Raw genomic sequence first — 24,579 nt, 5'->3', positions numbered from 1 at the left:
GTTTTCCTGATGAGGCAGTAAAATTTAATCAATATCAGGGAGTGCCTACTTTGCACAAGACACAGTGTTAGAGACTTTCGACTTCAGGGTAGAGTAAGATAGCCCCAACCTTTAGGAAATGTATAGTGGAATTGGAAGATGGACGTCAGCACAGTTTAAAGAAGAGAAGACTTTAGGAAGAAGTTAGCACCTGATGATACCCTTCCTCATCAGGAAATAATGGGGGAAGTTGGGCCAGACAACAGGAAGGGCTTTTAGGTCAGAAGGGAGATCAAAGGAAAAAGCACAGATGTGAATCTCATCTTTCACTTCTTTTTAACTTTCCACAGAAGCTGGTCAAAGTGCTAAGTACATTCGTGGGAAGTCAAGCGCTAAGAATTTAATTTCACAGAAGGAAGGAAAGTGGGGAAGTAACTCTACCTGAGGAGTCAGACAACTCAATATTCTGGGCTGTCTCTTTTTAAAATCAAATCAAGCTTGAATATGTATCCAACTATTTAAGTTCAGAATGTTCATGGAACAGAGATCGCAGTGGTCATGGAGTTGCTGGTTACTTGTCATTTATGTCCTGCTCAGAAACCTGGGGACCTCCATAAGCTCTTTGTATAACTTCCCAATACGCCATCAGCATCTCTGATGAGAGGCAGTATCTTCAGTATATACTTTCATTTCTTTTAGTTAAGAGCTTACGAGGTAGAGGAAGTCAGAACTCTAACCCTTTAACTCAGCAGTGAACACAAGTAATCAATCACAGCAAAACAAAAATGTTAATGGAGGTCATGGGTTTCATGTCTTTGTATCCAGGTAGTACTGTACTTGAATGATGATCTATACCAAGATCATCCTTCTTATTTTTAAAAGCAAATACATTATTCTACTTTCATCGGTAATTTATTCATTTCACTGATTTACAAATTTAGCCCAATTACATTTTATGCTTTCATTTTATGCTTTCTTCTACCACCTTTGGTTGTTTACAGTTTAAGCTAAACCACTAAAAACTCTGCTCCGAGGTGACATTAAATTAACTTTACTTTTGCTGTAGAAGTTCACTGCTTAACAGGGTCTTTATATGTTTTTAACTTTTAAACATGTGCAAGTGTTTTCCACAAGGAGCTTTTCAGTTTGCTCTGGTTTCCATTGTGACCACCTCATTGTACTGACCACCCACCAGTTCCTTGTTTTTCATGCATAATAAATTTCAAAACCAAGTTTCAGCCAACATTTCTGGTAGAAACTCCTACCTCAAGGGAGGGAAACTATTGATTTATTCTTTTGATTTATTCTTTTGATTTATTAATTGACCATTAAGCATAGGCATTTAAATGCCTGCAAAGAAACAAGTGCTGAAATGAAGTCTAGGTGGCCAAAGAATAAAGTTTCCTGTAAACAAAATAAAATGAAACTCAAAGATACCCTTGAGAAACCATATTTAGGGAAGTTTCAGAGGGCATATTTTTATTAGCCTCAAGTACAGAGAGAGTATACAAATTTCTAGTGGAATTCTGGGCACTTATCAAAACATCCCCCTCGCTCAACCAATGGGACATTTTAAGGAGGAATTTAATAATGACTTGGAAATGACAACTGCTGCCCAGAAGCCAATATAATATTCAGGTTTCTCAACAGTTCAAATATCAAGTGTCCATGATTTGCATTTCTATACATCTGGGAGGTACATAAAGGATTTTTTTTTTTTTTTTTTGACCAAGTGTTTTCTCTAGGTACAATGCAAGGAAAGACATTTCTGGTTTTTTGGGGTTTTTTTTTAACATCTTTTTACAAATTATTTGGGTTTTGGTGTGTTGTACAATAATAAGGTGTTTCTTTCCTTTGATCTTTTTGAAGATCCCCCCCACACACACACAAAGTCACATTCCAGTTGCCATTCTGATATCTTTCTGATTCATGTGATTGGAATGTAGCTGCAGATCACAGAGCTGATTTTCCGGCTGTTGGCAAAGGTCTTCTCCTGAATATTACCTTTGCTAATACTGGAAATTCCCTAAATTCTACCATTTGATATTTATTAATTTTGTCCCCTACACGTTAAACTACAAATACTCCGACCCTGGGACAAAGGTAGCATAATGCTCCTAGTTCTGATTCTTATTTACAGCCTTCCCAACTGTTCAGTTGGCAACGGATTTTGCTGGAGAGATAGAGCGAGAACAGAAAGACCATGAGGAAGCCTGACCCTGAGGGAATGGGGGAGATGTTATAAAAGAAAGAAGAGACAAGCAGGGGAGCATTATTGGGAGATTAGGCATGAAGATTCACATTTTTAAGAGCCAACTTAATGTCACTTTCTCCCTGAAGTCCTCCGCATGTGTGTGATCAGAAGCAAGATGACACCACTCTCCTATCAAATCTAGGAGGACTCAGCACCAACATCGAGATAATCCCACATACTCCCTTGCACTGTGGTAGTTTTTACAAATGTTTAATCTCCTGTTTTGTGCATAGATATATTTTATCAATTTCTCTGATCCTCTTTTATTGTCCTTTTATTTTTTTTAACATCTTTATTGGAGTATAATTGCTTTACAATGGTGTGTTAGTTTCTGCTTTAAAACAAAGCGAATCAGCTATACATATACATATGTCCCCATATCCCCTCCACCTTGCGTTTCCCTCCCACCCTCCCTATCCCACCCCTCTAGGTGGGCACAAAGCACAGAGTTGATCTCCCTGTGCTATGCAGCTGCTTCCCACTAGTTATCTATTTTATATTTGGTAGCGTATATATGTCCATGCCACTCTCTCACTTCATCCCAGTTTATGCTTCCCCCTCCCCATGTCATCAAGTCTATAATCTACGTCTGTGTCTTTATTCCAGTCCTGCCCTAGGTTCTTCAGAACCATTTTATTTATTTATTTATTTTTACATTCCATATATATGTGTTAGCATACAGTATTTGTTTTTCTCTTTCTGACTTACTTCATTCTGTATAACAGACTCTAGGTCCATCCACCTCATTACAAATAACTCAATTTCATTTCTTTTTATGGCTGAGTAATATTCCATTGTATATATGTGCCACATCGTCTTTATCCATTCATCTGTCGTTGGACATTTAGGTTGCTTCCATGTCCTGGCTATTGTAAATAGTGCTGCAGTGAACATTGCAGTACATGACTCTTTTTGAATTACAGTTTTCTCAGGGTATATGCCCAGTAGTGGGATTGCTGGGTCATATGGTAGTTCTATTTTTACTGTTTTGAGGAACCTCCATACTGTTCTCCATAGTGGCTGTATCAATTTACATTCCCACCAACAGTGCAAGAGGGCTCCCTTTTTTCCACACCCTCTCCAGCATGTATTGTTTGTAGATATTTTGATGATGACCATTCTGACTGGTGTGAGGTGATATCTCATTGTAGTTTTTTTCTTTTTTTTTCTTTTTTTTGAGGTATGTGGGCCTCTCACTGCTGTGGCCTCTCCCATTGCGGAGCACAGGCTCTGGACGCGCAGGCTCAGCGGCCATGGTTCACGGGCCCAGCCGCTCCGCGGCATGTGGGATCTTCCCAGACCGGGGCACAAACCCGTGTCCCCTGCATTGGCAGGCGGACTCTCAACCACTGCGCCACCAGGGAAGCCCTCATTGTAGTTTTGATTTGCATTTCTCTAATGATTAGTGAGGTGGAGCATCCTTTCATGTGTTTGTTGGCAATCTGTATATCTTCTTTGGAAAAACGTCTGTTTAGGTCTTCTGCCCATTTTTGGATTGGGTTGTTTGTTTTTTGATACTGAGCTGCATGGGCTGCTTGTAAATTTTGGAGATTAATCCTTTGTTAGGTGCTTCATTTGCAAATATTTCTCCCATTCTGAGGGTTGTCTTTTCGTCTTGTTTATGGTTTCCTTTGCTGTGCAAAAGCTTTTAAGTTTCATTAGGTCCCATTTGTTTATTTTTTTTTTATTTCTATTCCTCTAGGAGGTGGGTCAAAAAGGATCTTGCTGTGATTTATGTCATAGAGTGTTCTATGTTTTCCTCTAAGGGTTTTATAGTGTCTGGCCTTACATTTAGGTCTTTAATCCATTTTGAGTTTATTTTTGTTTGTGATGTTAGGAAGTGAACTAATTTCATTCTTTTACATGTAGATGTCCAGTTTTCCCAGCACCACTTATTGAAGAGGCTGTGCTTTCTCCATTGTATATTCTTGCCTACTTTATCAAAGATAAGGTGACCAGATGTGCATGGGTTTATCTCAGGGCTTTCTATCCTGTTCTATTGCTGTGGCTAAAGCTCCCAAAACTATGTTGAATAATAGTGCTGAGAGTGGACAACCTTGTCTTGTTCCTGATCTTAGAGGAAATGGTTTCAGTTTTTCACCATTGAGAATGATGTTGGCTGTGGGTTTGTCATAAATGGTCTATATTATGTTGAGGTAAGTTCCCTCTATGCCTACTTTCTGCAGGGTTTTTATCATAAATGGGTGCTGAATTTTGTCAAAAGCTTTTTCTGCATCTATTGAGATGATCATATGGTTTTTATCTTTCAATTTGTTAATATGGTGTATCACATTGATTGATTTGAGTATATTGAGGAATCCTTGCATTCCTGGGTAAACCCCACTTGATCATGGTGTGTCATCCTGTTAGTGTGCTGTTAGATTCTGTTTGCTTAGTATTTGGTTGAGGATATTTGCATCTATGTTCATCAGTGATATTGGCCTGTAGTTTTCTTTTTTTGTGGCACCTATGTCTCATTTTGGTATCAGGGTGATGGTGGCCTCGTAGAATGAGTTTGGGAATGCTCCTCCCTCTGCTATATTTTGGAAGAGTTTGAGAAGGATAGGTGTTAGCTACTCTCTAATGTTTGAGAGAATTCACCTGTGAAGCTACCTGGTCCTGGGCCTTTGTTTGTTGGAAGATTTTAAATCACAGTTTCAATTTCAGTGCTTGTGATTGGTCGGTTTATATTTTCTATCTCTTCCTAGTTCAGTCTCAGAAGGTTGTTCTTTTCTAAGAATTTGTCCATTTCTTCCAAGGTGTCCATTTTATTGGCATATAGTTGCTTGTAGTAATCTCTCATGGTCCTTTGTATTTCTGCAGTGTCTGTTGTTACTTCTCCTTTTTCATTTCTAATTGTATTGATTTGAGTCTTCTCCCGTTTTTTCTTGATGAGTCTGACTAATGGTTTATCAATTTTATTCATCTTCTCAAAGAACCAGCTTTTAGTTTTTTGATCCTTGCTATTGCTTCCTTCATTTCTTTTTCCTTTATTTCTGATCTGATCTTTATGATTTCTTTCCTTCTGATAACTTTGGGGCTTTTTTGTTCTTCCTTCTCTAATTGCTTTAGGTGTAAGGTTAGATGGTTTATTTCAGATGTTTCTTGTTTATTGAGGTAGGATTGTATTGCTATAAACTTCCTTCTGAGAACTGTTTTTGCTGCATCTCATAAGTTTTGGGTGGTTGTGTTTTCTTTGTCATTTGTTTTTAGGTATTTTTTGTTTCTTCTTGGATTTCTTCAGTGATCTATTGGTTATTCAGTAGTGTATTGTTTAGCCTGCATTTGTTTGTATTTTTTACAGATTTTTTCCTGTAATTGATATGTAGTCTCATACTGTTGTGGTCAGAAAAGATACTTGATATGATTTCAATTTTCTTAAATTTACCAAGGCTTGATTTGTGACCCAAGATATGATTTATCCTGGAGAATGTTCCATGAGCACTTGAGAAGAAAGTGTATTCTGTTGTTTTTGGATTGAATGTCCTATAATATCAATTATGTCTCTCTTGTTTAACATATTATTTAAATCTTGTGTTTCCTTATTTATTTTCATTTTGGATGATCTGTCCATTGGTGAAAGTGGAGTGTTAAAGTCCCCTACTATGATTGTGTTACTGTCGATTTCCCCTTTTATGGCTGTTAGCATTTGCCTTATGTATTGAGGTGCTCCTATGTTGGGTATGTAAATATTTTCAATTGTTATACCTTCTTCTTGGGTTGATCCCTTGATCATTATGTAGTGTCCTTCTTCCAATCTTATAATAGTTTTTATTTTAAAATCTATTTTGTCTGATATGAGAATTGCTACTCCAGCTTTCTTTTGATTTCCATTTGCATGGAATAGCTTTTTCCATCCCCTCACTTTCAGTCTGTATGTGTCTCTAGGTCTGAAGTGGGTCTCTTGTAGACAGCTTATATATGGGTCTTGTATTTGTATCCATTCAGCCAGTCTATGTCTTTTGGTTGGAGCATTTAATTTATTTCCATTTAAGGTAATCATCGATATGTATGTTCCTGTTACCATTTTCTTAATTGTTTTGAGTTTGTTATTGTAGGCCTTTTCTTTCTCTTGTGTTTCCTGCCTGAAGAAGTTCCTTTAGCATTAGTTGTAAAGCTTGTTTGGAGGTGCTGAAGTATCTTTAACTTTTGCTTTTCTGTAAAGATTTTAATTTCTCTGTCATAATCTTGGTTGTAGGGTTTTCCCTTTCATCACTTTAAATATGTCCTGCCACTAATTTCTGGCTTGCAGATTTTCTGCTGAAAGATCAGCTGTTAACCTTATTGGGATGCTGTTGTATGTTATTTGTTGTTTTTCCCTTGCTGCTATTCATACTTTTTCCTTGTATTTATTTTTGATAGTTTGATTAATATGCATCTTGGTGTGTTTCTCCTTGGATTTATCCTGTACAGAACACTCTTAGCTTCCTGGACTTGATTGACTATTTCCTTTCCCATATTAGGGAAGTTTTCAACTGTAATCTTTTCAAATATTTTCTCAGTCCCTTTCTTTTTCTCTTCTTCTTCTTCTGGGAGCCCTGTAATTCGAATGTTGGTTTGTTTAATATTGTCCCAGAGGTCTCAGAGACGGTCCTCAATTCTTTTCATTCTTTTTTCTTTATTCTGCTGTGTGGTAGTTATTTCCACTATTTTATCTTCTAGGTCACTTATCCATTCTTCTGCCTCAGTTATTCTGGTAATGATTCCTTCTAGAGAATTTTTATTTCATTTACTGTGTTGTTCACCATTTTTTTGTTTGTTCTTTAGTTCTTCTAGGTCCTTGTTAAACGTTTCTTGTATTTTCTGCATTCTATTTCCAAGATTTTGGATCATCTTTACTATCATTACTCTGAATTCTTTTTCAGGTAGACTGCATATTTCCTCTTCATTTGTTTGGTCTGATGGATTTTTACCTTGCCCCTTCATCTGCTGTGTGTTTCTCTGTCTTCTCATTTTGCTTCACTTACTGTGTTTGGGGGTCTCCTTTTTTCAGGCTGCAGGTTCGTAGTTCCTGCTTTTTTTTTGGTGTCTGCCCCCAGTTGCTAAGTTTGGTTCAGTGGGTTATGTAGGCATCCTGGTGGGGGGCACTGTAGCCTGTGTTCTGGTGGATGAGGCTGGATCTTGTCTTTCTGGTGGGCACGACCACGTCTGGTGATGTGTTGTAGTGTGTCTGTGACCTTATTATGATTTTAGGCAGCATCTCTGATGATGGGTGGGGTTGTGTTCCTGTTTGCTAGTTGTTTGGCATACGGTGTCCAGCACTGTAGCTTGCTGGTCGTTGAGTGGAGCTAGGTCTTAGCGTTGAGATGGAGATCTCTGGGAGAGCTTTCACAGTTTGATATCACGTGGGGCTGGGAGGTGTCTGATGGACCAATGTCCTGAACTCGGCTCTCTGACATCAGAGGCACAGGCCTGACACCCGGCCAGAGCACCAAGACCCTGTCAGCCACACATCTCAGAAAAGGGAGAAAAAAAGAAAGAAAGGAAAATAAAATTATTAAAGTAAAAATTAAAAATATTATTAAAAATTTAGAAAAATTAAAATGTAATTAAGAAAAAGAAAAAAAAGTCAGACAGAACCCTAGGACAAATGATAAAAGCAAAGGTACACAGACAAAATCACACAAAGAAACATACACACTCATAAATAGAGGAAAAGGAAAATAATATAAAAATATCTATATAAAAAAAGGAAGAGAGCAACCAAATCAATAAACAAATCTACCAATGATAATAAATTAAGATAAACATAAAACCAGAAACAAATTAGATGCAGAAAGCAAACCCCAAGTCTACAATTTCTCCCAAAGTCCACTGCTTCAGTTTGGGGATGATTCATTTTCTATTCATGTATTCCACAGATGCAGGGTACATCAAGTTGATTGTGGATATTTAATCCGCTGCTCCCAAGGCTGCTAGGAGTGATTTCCCTTTCTCTTCTGTGTTCGCACAGCTCCCGTGGTTCAGCTTTGGATTTGGACCCGCCTCTGCCTGTCAGTCGCCTGAGGGCATCTGTTTTTCGCTCAGACAGGTCTGGGTTAAAGGAGCCGCTGATTCAGGGGCTCTGGCTCACTCAGGCCAAGGGGACGGAGGGGAACGGATGCGGGGCAAGCCTGCGGCGGCAGAGGCTGGCGTGACGTTGCACCAGCCTGAGGCGCACCGTGCATTCTCCCGGGGGAAGTTGTCCCTGGATCATGGGACCCTGGCAGTGGTGGGCAGCACAGCCTCCCCAGAAGGGGGCTGTGGATAGTGACCTGTGCTCGCACACAGGCTTCTTGGTGGCGGCAGCAGCAGCCTTAGCGTCTCATGCCCGTCTCTGGGGTCCACGCCGATAGCCTTGGCTTGCGCCCGTCTCTGGAGCTCCTTTAAGCGGCGCTCTTAATCCCCTCTCCTCGCGCACCAGGAAACAAAGAGGGAAGAAAAAGTTTCTTGCCTCTTTGGCAGGTCCAGACCTTTTCCCGGACTCCCTCCCGGCTAGCCGTGGTGCACTAACCCCTTCAGGCTGTGTTCACGCCTCCAACCCCAGTCCTCTCCCTGCGCTCCGACCCCCGAGCCTCAGCTCCCAGCCCCGCCCACCCCGGCGGGTGAGCAGACAAGCCTCTCGGGCTGGTGAGTGCTGGTCAGTACCAATGCTCTGTGCAGGAATCTCTCCGCTTTGCCCTCCGCACCCCCATTGCTGTGCTCTCCTCCGCGGCTCCGAAGCTTCAACCCCCCCCCGCCACCCCCGTCTCCACCCACAAAGGACCTTCCTAGTGTGTGGAAACCTTTCCTCCTTCACAGCTCCCTACCACTGGTGTGGGTCCCGTCCCTATTCTTTTGTCTCTGTTTATTCTTTTTTCTTTTGCCCTACCCAGGTACGTGGGGAGTTTCTTGCCTTTTGGGAAGTCTGAGGTCTACTGCCAGTGTTCAGTAGGTGATCTGTAGGAGTTTTTCTACATGTAGATGTATTTCTGATGTATTTGTGGGGAAGAAGTTGATCTCCACGTCTTACTCCTCTGCCATCTTGAAGGTCTCTCCTATTGTCCTTCTAATTCACAGCCGGTTTGCATAAACCCGAGGCAAGTCACTTTATACAGTATTTAATTCTTCAGTGACAGCATGAGGAAGGGGAAGAAAGACTCTCTTCTTTTACGGAATGATTGATGCTCCCCTGAACTATAACTTCACATTACAGTGCGGACACATAGAGGCTGCCTTTGGCTCTAAGAAAAACATGCTCTAAACTAGAACACAGTCACCCTTAAACAAATACTCTATGTGATTAGATTACATACTATTTGAATAATAACAGTAATATTCATGTTTGCATAGGTCTTTATCCTCACTGAAATAGAGCAGTCTGTGATGATGTCAGGCATTTGTTAATTTCTCTCTGTGTCTCTCTTGTGTCTGTTTTTCTCTCTCTGTGTCTCTGTCTCTGTCTCTTTTTCTGTTTCAAGTAGAGATAAGTCATCTGAAGCTAAAAGAAGTTAAATGTCTTGCCTAAAGACCAGAATGTTCCAGTGGGTACAGAGCATACTAGGTGCAGAAAGGGAGATTTGCATCCCTTTAATCCCATAAGTGGCTTACAGATCTTTTTCTGGAAAAGAATGCCTACACTTTTTCCTCTAATTTTGGAATTACCATCTTTCTATTTGTCCAGGCACAAGCCTCAGAACCATTTCATTTCCACTTTTGACATCAAAATCCAAGATCCCTTGATTCTATCTTGGCAGTGTTCAAAACATTTATTTTCACTGAAAAAGCCTTACTGCCAATTTCCCTGCCTAGACTATTGCAATAAACACATAAATATATTAAACATTCAACCCATTTTCTACACTGCCAGAGTAGTCTTCTTAAAGTTTTGAATATTTCACTACCTGATTCAACTAGCCATTGATGAGTGTAGGATGAAAACCATATCCTATTTAACATGATTTTCAAAATATGAACTCTGTTTCCTATCTGAATACTTGATTTCCTTACTTCCCGTCTAGTCATCCAAGAAAAGAAGACTCTTAGTCTTTCCCAAGCATGGCTGTGCTTTTCTGATTCTGTGCTGCTTCTCACTCTTTTCTCAGCATCATATCTACAGCTAAAATTTATTGAACTTATGCCATGCTCTGGGTTCTGCTTAAGCAATGTATATACATTATCTCACTTATTTCTCACAACAACCCCATGAGATGAGTTTTCTTCTTCCCATTTTATAGTTGGTAAGCAGAGATTAAGTAAACTTCCAGAGTTATAAAGCAAATGGAAGTAGAATGTGAATCCACTTTTATCTGACACTCTTCTCCTTTCCTTCTCTTATTTGGAAAATTTCCCAACTTACATGTTCTATCTCAGACACAAATATTATGGTCCCCCTTTTATGTTCTTTGTGTCATGTTGTATTTAATTTGTTAATACCATTAAGGATTTTTGCAACTAAGCTGGTGAGGAATATTTGTCTGTAGTTTTCTTGTCCTGAATTTTATTTTTCCTTTCTGATTTTTGCATCAGAGGAATAAGAGACTCATAAAATAAGTTGGGGAATGTTCCCTTTTCTTCTATTTTCTGACAGAATTTGTGTAGAATTTATATTACTTTTTTCTTTAATGTTTGATGGGATTTACCAATCAAGCCATCTAGGCTCAGACTTTTCTTTATAGAAAGAATTTTAATTATTAATTCAATATTTGAATTGATGTAGGGCTATTCAGATTTTCTGTTTCTTCTTGAGTCAAATTTTGACAGTTTTCTTTTGTTCAAGGAACTTGTTCATTTAACCAAAGTATTATATTTATTTGTATAAGGTTTTCCATAATATTATCTTTTGATACCTGTAGAATCCTCTTGAAACTGAGCAGGACCATGTCAGGTCCTCCTGGGTACAAAAGCCTTTACATGTCCCCCATTTCTTGTCTGTAGGATAAAGGCTTCAGCCTCTTAGACCTTCCCTGAGTTCCAAAGGGAAGATTCAAACAGTTACTAATCAGGGAAGGGAAGGAATGTAAAAACAAAGAATGAGCAGTCAAGAAACAATAGTGCAGCATGGGACAGGGACCTTGTTCCTCCTCAAGGGATAAACAGAACAATCTGGTAGATATCTCTGAGTTCTTCTACAGGAACTAAAGCCCCCATCCAGGTGGAGGATGGTAACTTCAGGCTGAGGATAAGATTCCTGGAACACCACCCTGTTACCTCACCACCAACCAACCAGAAGAAAGTCACACCCTGCAGTCCTTACCCCCAGTTTTGCTTATAAAAACTCTTCCCTGAGAACTATTGGGGAGTTTAGGGTTTTTTGATCATGAGCCACCCATTCTCCTTGTTTGACCCTTGTCTTTTTCTGCTCTAGACTCCAGTGTTTCTGTTTGTTTGGCCTCACTGTGTGTCAAGCACAGGAACTTACATTCAGCAACACTTTCATCTCTTTCATTCCTGACATTGATAATTTGTGTGTTTCCTCTTTTTTTATTGACCAGACTAGCTAGAGTTTCATCAATTTTATCAAGATTTTCAAAAATTTCCTATTTCTTCTTATTTCACTTATTTTCCTTATTCCTCTATTCTATTTCATTGATTTCTGCTCTTTCTTTGTTTCACTCATTCTACTTAGAAAGGATTTAATTTTACCTTCTTAGATTGAAAGCTTATATCATTGATTTTATATCTTCCATTTCTAATGTAAGTATTGAATGCTATAAATTTCCCTTTAAGCACTGCTTTGATTTCATTCCACAGATTTTGCAATATTGTACATTCATTATCATTCATCTCAAAATATTTTCTAATTCCCCTTTTGATTTCTTCTTTGGCCAATGGGTTAATTTAATTTCCAAGTATTTGTTTAATTGCCAAATTGTTTAATCTCTAAATATTCAAGGGAGTTTCCAGCTATGTTTCTGTTTGAATTCAATTTTTTTTTGTCAGATGATGGGGTTTAAGGCCGATCACCCCAAGATATGCCACTCTGGCACGTGGACTATTTCAAGCTGAAATCAACCAAGGCCCAAAAGATTCAGGAAGAAGCTTTGGAACTCCCCTTTACTGCCTAACAGAATTTAAGATAGAAGGCCTGTTCCAGGAAGAAGATATCACCATAGATAACTATAGTAAACTATGAACTTGTATGGTAGGCAGGGAGAAACTTAGCAAGGCCCTTTTGATCAAAGTCCTCTCTGTGTCCCATTGTCTCTAGATGGCTCAGCCAACAGTTATTTAATGAACATTAACTCTTTTCATCTTCCTGTGAATTACCTTACTTCCCTGTGAAGTCCCAGACCCCTACTTCCTTCTCCTTAGTCCAGAATGACATATATACCTCATCTTGACTTACTGTCTTTGGGATTCTTCAGGCTTATGTGAATTTCCCATATGTACTTGATAAACTTAATTTTTCTCCTGTTAATCTGCCTTATGTCATTTTAATTATTTGACTGACCAAAAGAACTAGGAGGGGAAGTTGGGGAGGAATATTTCTGTCACCAACATAGAGAACACACTTACTTTCAATCCTTTAAGTTTATCAAAACTTTTTTGTGGTAAATATTACAAGTATGCTTGAAAAAATTGTGTATCATGTTTTTGCTCTATGGTGTCTTCTATGCATGTCAATTAGTTAGTTGATAATTGTTGAAGTCCTCCATATTCCTCCCAATTTTCTGTCTTCTTTTTCTATTAGATACTGAGAGAGGAGTACTGAAGTTGTTGAGGGTGGAAGAAGTTTTCCTCTACCCCTCTGTTCCAACTGGTTTAAGAATTAAATTGACTTCCGGGAAGATGGCAGAAGAGTAAGACGCGGAGATCACCTTCCTCCCCACAGATACACCAGAAATACATCTACACGTGGAACAACTCCTACAGAGCACCTACTGAATGCTGGCAGAAGACCTCAGACCTCCCAAAAGGCAAGAAACCCCCCACGTACCTGGTTAGGGCAAAAGAAAAAAATAAACAGAGACAAAAGGATAGGGACGGGTCCTGCACCAGCGGGAGGGAGCTGTGAAGGAGGAAAAGTGTCCACACACTAGGAAGCCCCTTCGCAGGCGGAGACTGCGGGTGGCGGAGTGGGGGAGCTTCGGAGCCGCGGAGGAGAGCACAGCAACGGGTGCGGAGGACAAAGTGGAGAGATTCCAGTGCAGAGGATCAGGGCCGACCGGCACTCACCAGCTGAGAGGCTTGTCTGCTCACCCGCCGTGGGGGGGGGAGGGGGCGGGGCTGGGAGCTGAAGCTCCGGCTTCAGTCGGAGCGCCGGGAGAGGACTGGGGTTGGCGGCGTGAACACAGCCTGCAGGGGGTTAGTGCACCACGGCTAGCCAAGAGGGAGTCCAGGGAAAAGTCTGGACCTGCCAAAGAGGCAAGAGACTTTTTCTTCCCTCTTTATTTCCTGGTGCGCGAGGAGAGGGGATTAAGAACGCTGCTTAAAGGAGCTCCAGAGGCGGGCGCGAGACGCGGCTAAAAGTGCAGACCCCAGAGACAGACATGAGACGCTAAGGCCGCCACCAAGAAGCCTGTGTGCGAACACAGGTCACTATGCACACCCCCCTTCCGGGGAGCCTGTGCAGCCCGCCACTGCCAGGGTCCCGGGATCCAGGGACAGCTCCCCCGGGAGAACGCACAGCGCGCCTCAGGCTGGCAACCTCACACCGGCCTCTGCCGCCTCAGGCCGGCCCCGCACTCCGTGACCCTCCCTACCCCCGGCCTGAGTGAGCCAGAGCCTCCGAATCAGCGGCTCCTTTAACCCCGTCTTGTCTGAGCAAAGAACAGAGGCCCGCTGGCGACCTACACGCAGAGGCGGGGCCAAATCCAAAGCTGAGCCCCTGGGAGCTGTGAGAACAAAGAAGAGAAAGGGAAATCTCTCCCAGCAGCCTTCGGAGCAGCAGATTAAATATCCACAATCAACTTGATGTACCCTGCATCTGTGGAATACATGAATAGACAACGAATCATCCCAAATTAAGGAGCCGTGTGGATGAAAGGCTCTTGGTGCTGCAGCAGTGGTGATGCAGTGGTGCTCCCACTCTGAGGTGGGAGAGCCAACTTCAGGACACTGGTCCACAAGAGACCTCCCAGCTGCACATAATATCAAATGGCAAAAATCTCCCAGAGATCTCCATCTCAACGCCAGCACCCAGCTTCACTCAATGACCAGCAAGCTACAGTGCTGGACATCCTATGCCAAACAACTAGCAAGACAGGAACACAACCCCACCCATTAGCAGAGAGGCTGCCCAAAATCATAATAACTCTACAGACACCCCAAAACACACCACCAGCCGTGGACCTGCCCACCAGAAAGACAAGATCCAGCCTCATCCAGCAGAACACAAGCACTAGTACCCTCCACCAGGAAGCCTACACAACCCACTGAACCAACCTTAGCCCCTGGGGACAGACACCAAAAACAACGGGAACTACGAACCTGCAGCCTGCAAAAAGGAGACCCCAAACACAGTAAGATAAGCAAAATGAAAAGACAGAAAAACACACAGCAGATGAAGGAGCAAGATAAAAACCCACCAGACCTAACAAATGAAGAGGAAATAGGCAGTCTACCTGAAAAAGAATTCAGAATAATGATAGCAAAGATGATCCAAAATCTTGGAAATAGAATAGACAAAATGCAAGAAACAGTTAACAAGGACCTAGAAGAACTAAAGATGAAACAAACAATGATGAACAACACAATAAATGAAATTAAAAATACTCTAGATGGGATCAATAGCAGAATAACTGAGGCAGAAGAATGGATAAGTGACCTGGAAGATAAAATAGTGGAAATAACTAATGCAGAGCAGAATAAAGAAAAAAGAATGAAAAGAACTGAGGACAGTCTCAGAGACCTCTGAGACAACATTAAACGCACCAACATTCGAATTATAGGGGTTCCAGAAGAAGAAGAGAAAAAGAAAGGGACTGAGAAAATATTGGAAGAGATTATAGTTGAAAACTTCCCTAATATGGGAAAGGAAATAGTTAATCAAGTCCAGGAAGCACAGAGAGTCCCATACAGGATAAATCCAAGGAGAAATACGCCAAGACACATATTAATCAAACTGTCAAAAATTAAATACAAAGAAAGCATATTAAAAGCAGCAAGGGAAAAACAACAAATAACATACAAGGGAATCCCCATAAGGTTAACAGCTGATCTCTCAGCAGAAACTCTGCAAGCCAGAAGGGAGTGGCAGGACATATTGAAAGTGTTGAAGGAGAAAAACCTGCAACCAAGATTACTCTACCCAGCAAGGATCTCATTCAGATTTCATGGAGAAATTAAAACCTTTACAGACAAGCAAAAGCTGAGAGAGTTCAGCACCACCAAACCAGCTCTACAACAACTGCTAAAGGAACTTCTCTAGGCAAGAAACACAAGAGAAGGAAAAGACCTACAATAACGAACCCAAAACAATTAAGAAAATGGGAATGGGAGCATACATATCGATAATTACCTTAAATGTAAATGGACTAAATGCTCCCACCAAAAGACACAGATTGGCTGAATGGATACAAAAACAAGACCCATATATTTGCTGTCTACAAGAGACCCACTTCAGACCTAGAGACACATACAGACTGAAAGTAAGGGGATGGAAAAAGGTATTTCATGCAAATGGAAACCAAAAGAAAGCTGGAGTAGCAATTCTCATATCACACAAAATAGACTTTAAAATAATGACTATTAGAAGAGACAAAGAAGGACACTACATAATGATCAAGGGATTGATCCAAGAAGAAGATATAACAATTGTAAATATTTGTGCACCCAACATAGGAGCACCTCAATACATAAGGCAAATACTAACAGCCATAAAAGGGGAAATCAACAGTAACACATTCATAGTAGGGGACTTTAACACCCCACTTTCACCAATGGACAGATCATCCAAAATGAAAATAAATAAGGAAACACAAGCTTTAAATGATACATTAAACAAGATGGACTTAATTGATATTTATAGGACATTCCATCCAAAAACAACAGAATACACATTTTTCTCAAGTGCTCATGGAACATTCTCCAGGATAGATCATATCTCGGGTCACAAATCAAGCCTTGGTAAATTTAAGAAAATTGAAATTGTATCAAGTATCTTTTCCGACCACAACTCTATGAGACTAGATATCAATTACAGGAAAAGATCTGTAAAAAATACAAACACATGGAGGCTAAACAATACACTACTTAATAACAAAGTGATCACTGAAGAAATCAAAGAGGAAATCAAAAAATACCTAGAAACAAATGACCATGGAGACATGACGACTCGAAATCTATGGGATGCAGCAAAAGCAGTTCTAAGAGGGAAGTTTATAGCAATAAAATCCTACCTTAAGAAACAGGAAACATCTCGAATAAACAACCTAACCTTGCATCTAAAGCAATTAGAGAAAGAAGAACAAAAAACCCCCAAAGTTAGCAGAAGGAAAGAAATCATAAAAATCAGATCAGAAATAAATGAAAAAGAAATGAAGGAAACGATAGCAAAGATCAATAAAACTAAAGGCTGGTTCTTTGAAAGTATAAACAAAATTGATAAACCATTAGCCAGACTCATCAAGAAAAAAAGGGAGAAGACTGAAATCAATAGAATTAGAAATGAAAAAGAAGAAGTAACAAGAGACACTGCAGAAATACAAAAGATCATGAGAGATTACTACAAGCAACTGTATGCCAATAAAATGGAGAACCTCTAAGAAATGGACAAATTCTTAGAAATGCACAACCTGCCAAGACAGAACCAGGAAGAAATAGAAAATATGAACAGACCAATCTCAAGCACTGAAATTGAGACTGTGATCAAAAATCTTCCAACCAACAAAAGCCCAGGACCAGATGGCTTCACAGGCAAATTCTATCAAACATTTAGAAAAGAGCTAACACCTATCCTTCTCAAACTCTTCCAAAATATAGCAGAGGGAGGAACACTCCCAAACTCATTCTACGAGGCCACCATCACCCTGACACCAAAACCAGACAAGGATGTCACAAAGAAAGAAAACTACAGGCCAATATCACTGATGAACATAGATGCAAAAATCCTCAACAAAATACTAGCAAACAGAATCCAACAGCACATTAAACGGATCATACACCATGATCAAGTGGGGTTTATTCCAGGAATGCAAGGATTCTTCAATATATGCAAATCAATCAACGTGATACACCATATTAACAAATTGAAGGAGAAAAACCATCTGATCATCTCAATAGATGCAGAGAAAGCTTTTGACAAAATTCAACACCCATTTATGATAAAAACCCTGCAGAAATTAGGCATAGAGGGAACTTTCCTCAACATAATAAAGGCCATATATGACAAACCCACAGCCAACATCGTCCTCAATAGTGAAAAACTGAAAGCATTTCCACTAAGATCAGGAACAAGACAAGGTTGCCCACTCTCACCACTCTTATTCAACATAGTTTTGGAAGTTTTAGCCACAGCAATCAGAGAAGAAAAGGAAATAAAAGGAATCCAAATGGGAAAAGAAGAAGTAAAGCTGTCACTCTTTGCAGATGACATGATACTATACATAGAGAATCCTAAAGATGCTACCAGAAAACTACTAGAGCTAATCAATGAATTTGGTAAAGTAGCAGGATACCAAATTAATGCGCAGAAATCTCTGGCATTCCTATACACTAAGGATGAAAAATCTGAAAATGAAATCAAGAAAACACTCCCATTTACTATTGCAACAAAAAGAATAAAATATCTAGGAATAAACCTACCTAAGGAGTCAAAAGACGTGTATGCAGATAATTATAAGACACTGATGAAAGAAATTAAAGATGATACAAATAGATGGAGAGATATACCATGTTCTTGGATTGGAAGAATCAACATTGTGAAAATAACTCTACTACCCAAAGCAATCTACAGATTCAATGCAATCCCTATCGAACTACCACTGGCATTTTTCACAGAACTAGAACAAAAAATTTCACAATTTGTATGGAAACACAAAAGACCCCAAATAGCCAAAGCAATCTTAAGAACGAAAAACGGAGCTGGAGGAATCAAGCTTCCTGACTTCAGACTATACTACAAAGCTATAGTAATCAAGACAGTATGGCACAAAAACAGAAATATAGATCAATGGAACAGGATAGAAAGCCCAGAGATAAACCCACGCACATATGGTCACCTTATCTTTGATAAAGGAGGCAGGAATGTACAGTGGAGAAAGCACAGCCTCTTCAATAAGTGGTGCTGGGAAAACTGGACAGCTACATGTAAAAGTATGAGATTAGATCACTCCCTAACACCATACTCAAAAATAAGCTCAAAATGGATTAAAGACCTAAATGTAAGGCCAGAAACTATCAAACTCTTAGAAGAAAACATAGGCAGGACACTCTATGACATAAATCACAGCAAGGTCCTTTTTTACCCACCTCCTAGAGAAATGGAAATAAAAACAAAAATAAACAAATGGGACCTAATGAAACTTAAAAGCTTTTGCGCAGCAAAGGAAACCATAAACAAGACGAAAAGACAACCCTCAGAATGGGAGAAAATATGTGCAAATGAAGCAACTGACAAAGGATTAATCTCCAAAATTTATAAGCAGCTCATGCAGCTTAATAAGAAAAAAACAAACAACCCAGTCCAAAAATGGGCAGAAGACCTAAATAGACATTTCTCCAAAGAAGATATACAGACTGCCAACAAACACATGAAAGAATGCTCAACATCACTAATCATTAGAGAAATGCAAATCAAAACTACAATAAGATATCATCTCACACCAGTCAGAATGGCCATCATCAAAAAATCTAGAAACAGTAAATGCTGGAGAGGGTGTGGAGAAAAGGGAAGCCTTTTGCACTGTTGATGGGAATGTAAGTTGATACAGCCACTGTGGAGAACAGTATGGAGGTTCCTTAAAAAACTACAAATAGAACTACCATATGACCCAGCAATCCCACTACTGGGCATATACCCTGAGAAAACCATAATTCAAAAAGAATCATGTACCAAAATGTTCACTGCAGCTCTATTTACAATAGCCCAGAGATGGAAACAACCTAAGTGTCCATCAACAGATGAATGGATAAAGAAGATATGGCACATATATACTATGGAATATTACTCAGCCATAAAAAGAAACGAAATTGAGCTATTTGTAATGAGGTGGATAGACCTAGAGTCTGTCATACAGAGTGAAGTAAGTCAGTAAGAGAGAGACAAATACCGTATGCTAACACATATATATGGAATTTAAGAAAAAAAATGTCGTGAAAAACCTAGGGGTGAAACAGGAATAAAGACACAGACTTACTAGAGAATGGATTTGAGGCTATGGGGAGGAGGAAGGGTAAACTGTGACAAAGCGAGAGAGAGGCATGGACATATATACACTACCAAACGTAAGGTAGATAGCTAGTGGGAAGCAGCCGCATAGCACAGGGAGATCAGCTCGGTGCTTTTTGACCGCCTGGAGGGGTGGGATAAGGAGGGTGGGAGGGAGGGAGACGCAAGCGGGAAGAGATATGGGAACATATGTATATATATAACTGATTCATTTTGTTGTGAAGCTGAAACTAACATACCATTGTAAAGCAATTATACTCCAATAAAGATGTTAAAATGAAAAAAAAGAATTAAATTGACATGAGACTGATTAACAGGAGAAAATCGAACAGAAGTTTAATAACATATATACATGGGAGAGACGAAGGAAAACTGAGTAACTCACTAAAACAGCTGAAGTTCTCACCTTAAATACCATCTTCAACTAAAGCTAAAAGAGGATGTTGAGGGTGGGGAGAGTCAGTTATGGGTGGTTGCCAGGAAAAGCACAGTAAACAAGGGTAAGGTTGTGCAGATTTAAGTCATTTTCTTCCTCATTGATAAGGGCTTCTAGAATATTGGTCATCCTTTTCTTCCTGGTAATCGAGGGAAACACCCTTACAAATGGACGTTTCTCTTGTAAATGTAAATGTTTTTTACAAAAAGGCAACTCCTACTTGGTTTTAAGAGTTTCTCCCATGACGGCTGTTTCTTAGAAAATATCCAGCTTAAAATAATTAATATGCCAAAGAGACATACTTTGGGGTGGCAAATTCTGCTCTCCTACAAAATCATTTACTAAAGTTTTAAATGTATCTATTTCTCCTTTCACTTATGCCAGTTTGGGGAACTCTGTTATTAGGTGCATGTTCATTTAAAATTGTTGCATCTCCTATTGGATAGAGTCTTTTAACTTCATGAAATACTCCACTTTTATGCAGTAATATTCTGGGGCTAGAATTTTATTTTGTCTGATATTCAGATAGCAACTCCAGTTTTCTTATGCTTATTGTTTGCATGTATATTGTTTTCTAACCTTTTCTTTCAACCTATTTGTGTGTCTGTATTTAAAGTGTGTCTCTTTTCAGCAGCATAGAGTAGAATCCTGCTTTTTAAATCCAGTTTTACATTTTCTGCCTTTTATTTTGTGTGTTTGGTATATCCACATTTAATAAAATTATTTATATTGTGAATTTTAAGTCTGCCATTTTGCTGTTATTTTTATTTGTTTCATTTCATTTTGTTCCTCTACCTCTCCTTCCTTGTTTTCTTTTGTGTTAAGCAAACATTTGCAGTATATTAATATAAATCTTATATTGACATTTTTATATGTTAATTTATTCGTAATTACTCCAGGGATCATAAATGCAACTTTTATCAAAATCTACCTAATTAATATTGAAATGAATTCCAATTGAATATAGGAAACATTTGACATTATAGTTCTATTTATCCCTCCCATCTTTGCATTGTTTTCGACTCTATATATTATAATTCCAACAATACGGTAGTATAAATTTGGCTTTAAATGTACAAATATATATTTTTAAAGCCTATAAAAAAAGAAAAAATAGATATATTTGTGCTAACTCATATATCATATATTTATCTTTTCCAGTGCTCTTTACTCCCTTTGGCATATCTGAATTACCGTCTGGTGCAATTTTCCTTCAGTCTGAAGGGATTTCAATTGCATTTTAAATAGTGTAGCTAGACTTCACTTCACTCAATTATTTTAATCTAAAAATGTCTTTAATTTAGCTTTAGTTTCAAAAGATAATTTCTCTGAGTACAGATATCTTGAATAATAATTTTTCTTTCAGAAAATTGAACACATCACCCCAATGTTTTCTAGCCTGCATTGTTACTGATGAAAGGTCAAATGTTAATTATACTATTATCTCTATCTAGGTAATATTTCATTTTCTCTTGCTGTTTTCAGACTTTCTATTTATCTTTGGCTTTCATTAGTTTGAATCTGAAGTGCCTGAGTATGATTTTCTCTGTTTTTATTCTACTTAGGTTTCACAGAGCCTCTAGGATTTATAAGTTTATGTTTTCCAACAAATTTAGAAAAATTTAAGCCATTATTTCTTTAAATGTTTTTCTCTGCCCATTTCTTCAGTCTTTTCCTTCTGGAACTCAAATTACACATGTGCCGCAACACTTGATATTGTCACAAAAATGTTTTCATTTTCTTCAATCTTTCCTTTTTTTCTACTTGTCAGACAGGTTAATTTTTTTTTAATAAATTAATTTTTTTAAATTTATTTACTTTTGGCTGCATTGGGTCTTCGTTGCTGTGTGCGGGCTTTCTCTAGTTGCGGTGAGCGGGGCTACTCTTCATTGCAGTGTGCAGGGTTCTTATTTCAGTGGCTTCTCTTGTTGCAGAGCACGGGCTCTAGGTGTGCGGGCTTCAGTAGTTGTGGCATGCAGGCTCAGTAGTTGTAGCTCGCGGGCTCTAGAGCACAGGCTCAGTAGTTGTGGCACACAGGCTTAGTTGCTCCGCAGCATGTGAGATCTTCCTGGACAAGGGCTCGAACCCGTGTCCCTTGCACTGGCAGGTGGATTCTTAACCACTGCGCCACCAGGGAAGTCCCAGAAAGGTTAGTTTTTATTGACCTGTCTTCAAGTACACTAATTTTTTTCTTGTGTCATCTAAAATCTACAGTTGAGCTTATTGCTAGTTTTTTACTTTGGTTATTGTACTTTTCATTTTTAAAAAATATTTATTTACTTATTTATTTTGGCTGTGCTGGGTCATAGTTGAGACACACGGGATCTTTAGTTGTGGCATGCCTGTGGGATCTAGTTCCCCCACTAGGGATCTAACCCAGGCTCCTGCTTTGGGAGTGCAGAGTCTTACTCACTGGACTACCAGGGAAGTCCCTATTGTACTTTTTAGATCTAGAATTTTTAGTTTTTTAAAATAATTTCCATTTTTCTATTGGTATCCCCAAATGTTTACTCATTAATATATATATTTTTAAATTATTTGAACAAATTTCCTTTCATTATTTGAATATACTTTTAGTACTGTTTTGAAGTTTATAACTGTTAAATTGAACCTCTGGGCCCACTTTAAATTACTGTCTATCGACAGGTCTGTTCCCTGGTTTTTGTTTTTGTTTTGTATAACTTTTTTCAAAACTAATAAATTTTAGTTGGAAATTAGGCACTCAAGAAACCATGGAATCTGTTTTGCTCTTCTGAGCAGTGTCAGTGTTTTTGTCTAGTAGTCTGGAACTTGCCTGGACTTAAATTATGAAAACTGTCTCCATGAGGTGTGTGGTAACATGTCTCTGCTTAGTTTTTTTGGCTTTCAGTTGCTGTGGTTTTTGTTTGTTTGATTTTGTTTTTTAGCTGGCATCTGGAAGATTCCATAGCTCAAGAGAAAAAATTCATATGACAGAAGGTGTGTGTGTGTGCATGTGACTTGTCTTAAATTTGCTTGATGAAAATTGACAGTTGTAGGACTGTTTCGCACTGGGAGTCTCTCCACCACACTGTCACACCAACGGACTGTTTCTTGCTAAGGTGCTATGTTTTCACATTTTTTCATTCAGTCTTGCCTCTTCTTCCAGAACATGATGCCAGTGGGGTCCAGGGGTGCTTGAGAGACCATCCAGTCTCTCCTGATCTAGTTGTCCCAAACAAACAATAAGTCATTGGTTTAGACGTTGGAGGTTTCTACTTGCTTTGAAGAACACTGACTGACCTCTGTCAACTCTGCCTGAGGTCTTGTCTTTGTGTTCTCTCTTACAGTGGCCAGGATTTTACCCACTTAGGATCCTTTTTATTTATTATGGTTCAATATCATAAGTGCTTCCTGATATCATCAAACATGGAGTTATTTGGATTTGTCTCCTGATATCCAAAAACCAGAATTCTGAAAACAATTAAAATCACATGGAAAAGATTCAAATAATAACAAACATTTGCCTAGATTTTGCAATTTTTCAGGCATTGCCCCACCTATTATCTAACACGATCTGCACTATGTGTGGAATAGGTGTTGCTATAATTCCAATTTTACCAAAATTAAATGTTCAAACTTTTTAGATAGCAGTTGTGACACATAAGAGTTATGATGCATATTTATGGGATGCATGACACAATCCTGCTCTAACGTCCCCATGGACCATGCCACACGCCATTCAGCTGAGCTTCTCTGGAATTTTGGTAAGGGTTCATATTCATTTTCACTCTAAAAGCAATGTTTCTTTCATTTATACTAAGCTTCCATAGCTATAATATTGTAGGACTAATAGAGATTATATAAAAAATGTGAATTTTATAATTCTAATCAATAACTCCATCCAAAAACCAAGAAATGAAAAATTATTCTTGTATTTCAAACTTAGATTAAATTCAAACCATATATATTTACATATAATTACAGAGCTCATAACTCATATTTATGTAATATATAGCTCATCAATTTAAGCCAAAATACTAATTTTAGCATATCATTATTTGGCACATAAACATTAAGGAAAATACATAATATAAGTAGTTATAAGTTTCACAATATAGACAAGGTGAAACGTGACCAAACAGGAAAAAAATATAACATGAATATATTAGTAAATTACCTCTAGTGTGAGGCAGAAATTTAAAGTTAAGTTTGATTTGAAAAAAAGAAGCTTACCTTTTTAGGAAGAACTTTAGGTGCACACAAAAAAATGAATAAATAATTCATGAAAACGTGGAATCCAATTCTTTATTTTAATGACAGGAATGGGAAACTGTTTTGATGACAAAAGAATACTACAAAAGTAGAATGTAATACTTTTGTTAACAATAATAATTACTGCAGTTTATTGGATACCTACTCTGTGCCGGGCTGCGTAATTAGTACATGTTTTATGTTTATCATCCCTTTCAGTGAGATCTAAAAAGGGAACTTTATTACATTGTTCAAAATCAGATTAACACATTTGAAAATTGGCTGTAAATAATAGCACACACACAAAAAATGGTCTTTTACAGTTGGCTTACCAAGAGGAAGAAATCTTTCCCCAAAGAGTAACCAGTTAGTGACCCTGAAGAGTCAGGAAACAAGAGAGTCCTTAAG

The sequence above is a fragment of the Delphinus delphis genome, chromosome 14, assembly GCF_949987515.2.
Source record: "Delphinus delphis chromosome 14, mDelDel1.2, whole genome shotgun sequence".
In the NCBI taxonomy this organism is placed as follows: Eukaryota; Metazoa; Chordata; class Mammalia; order Artiodactyla; family Delphinidae; genus Delphinus; species Delphinus delphis.
The sequence above is the reverse complement of the archived record's forward strand: the minus strand, read 5'-3'. Positions refer to the sequence as shown.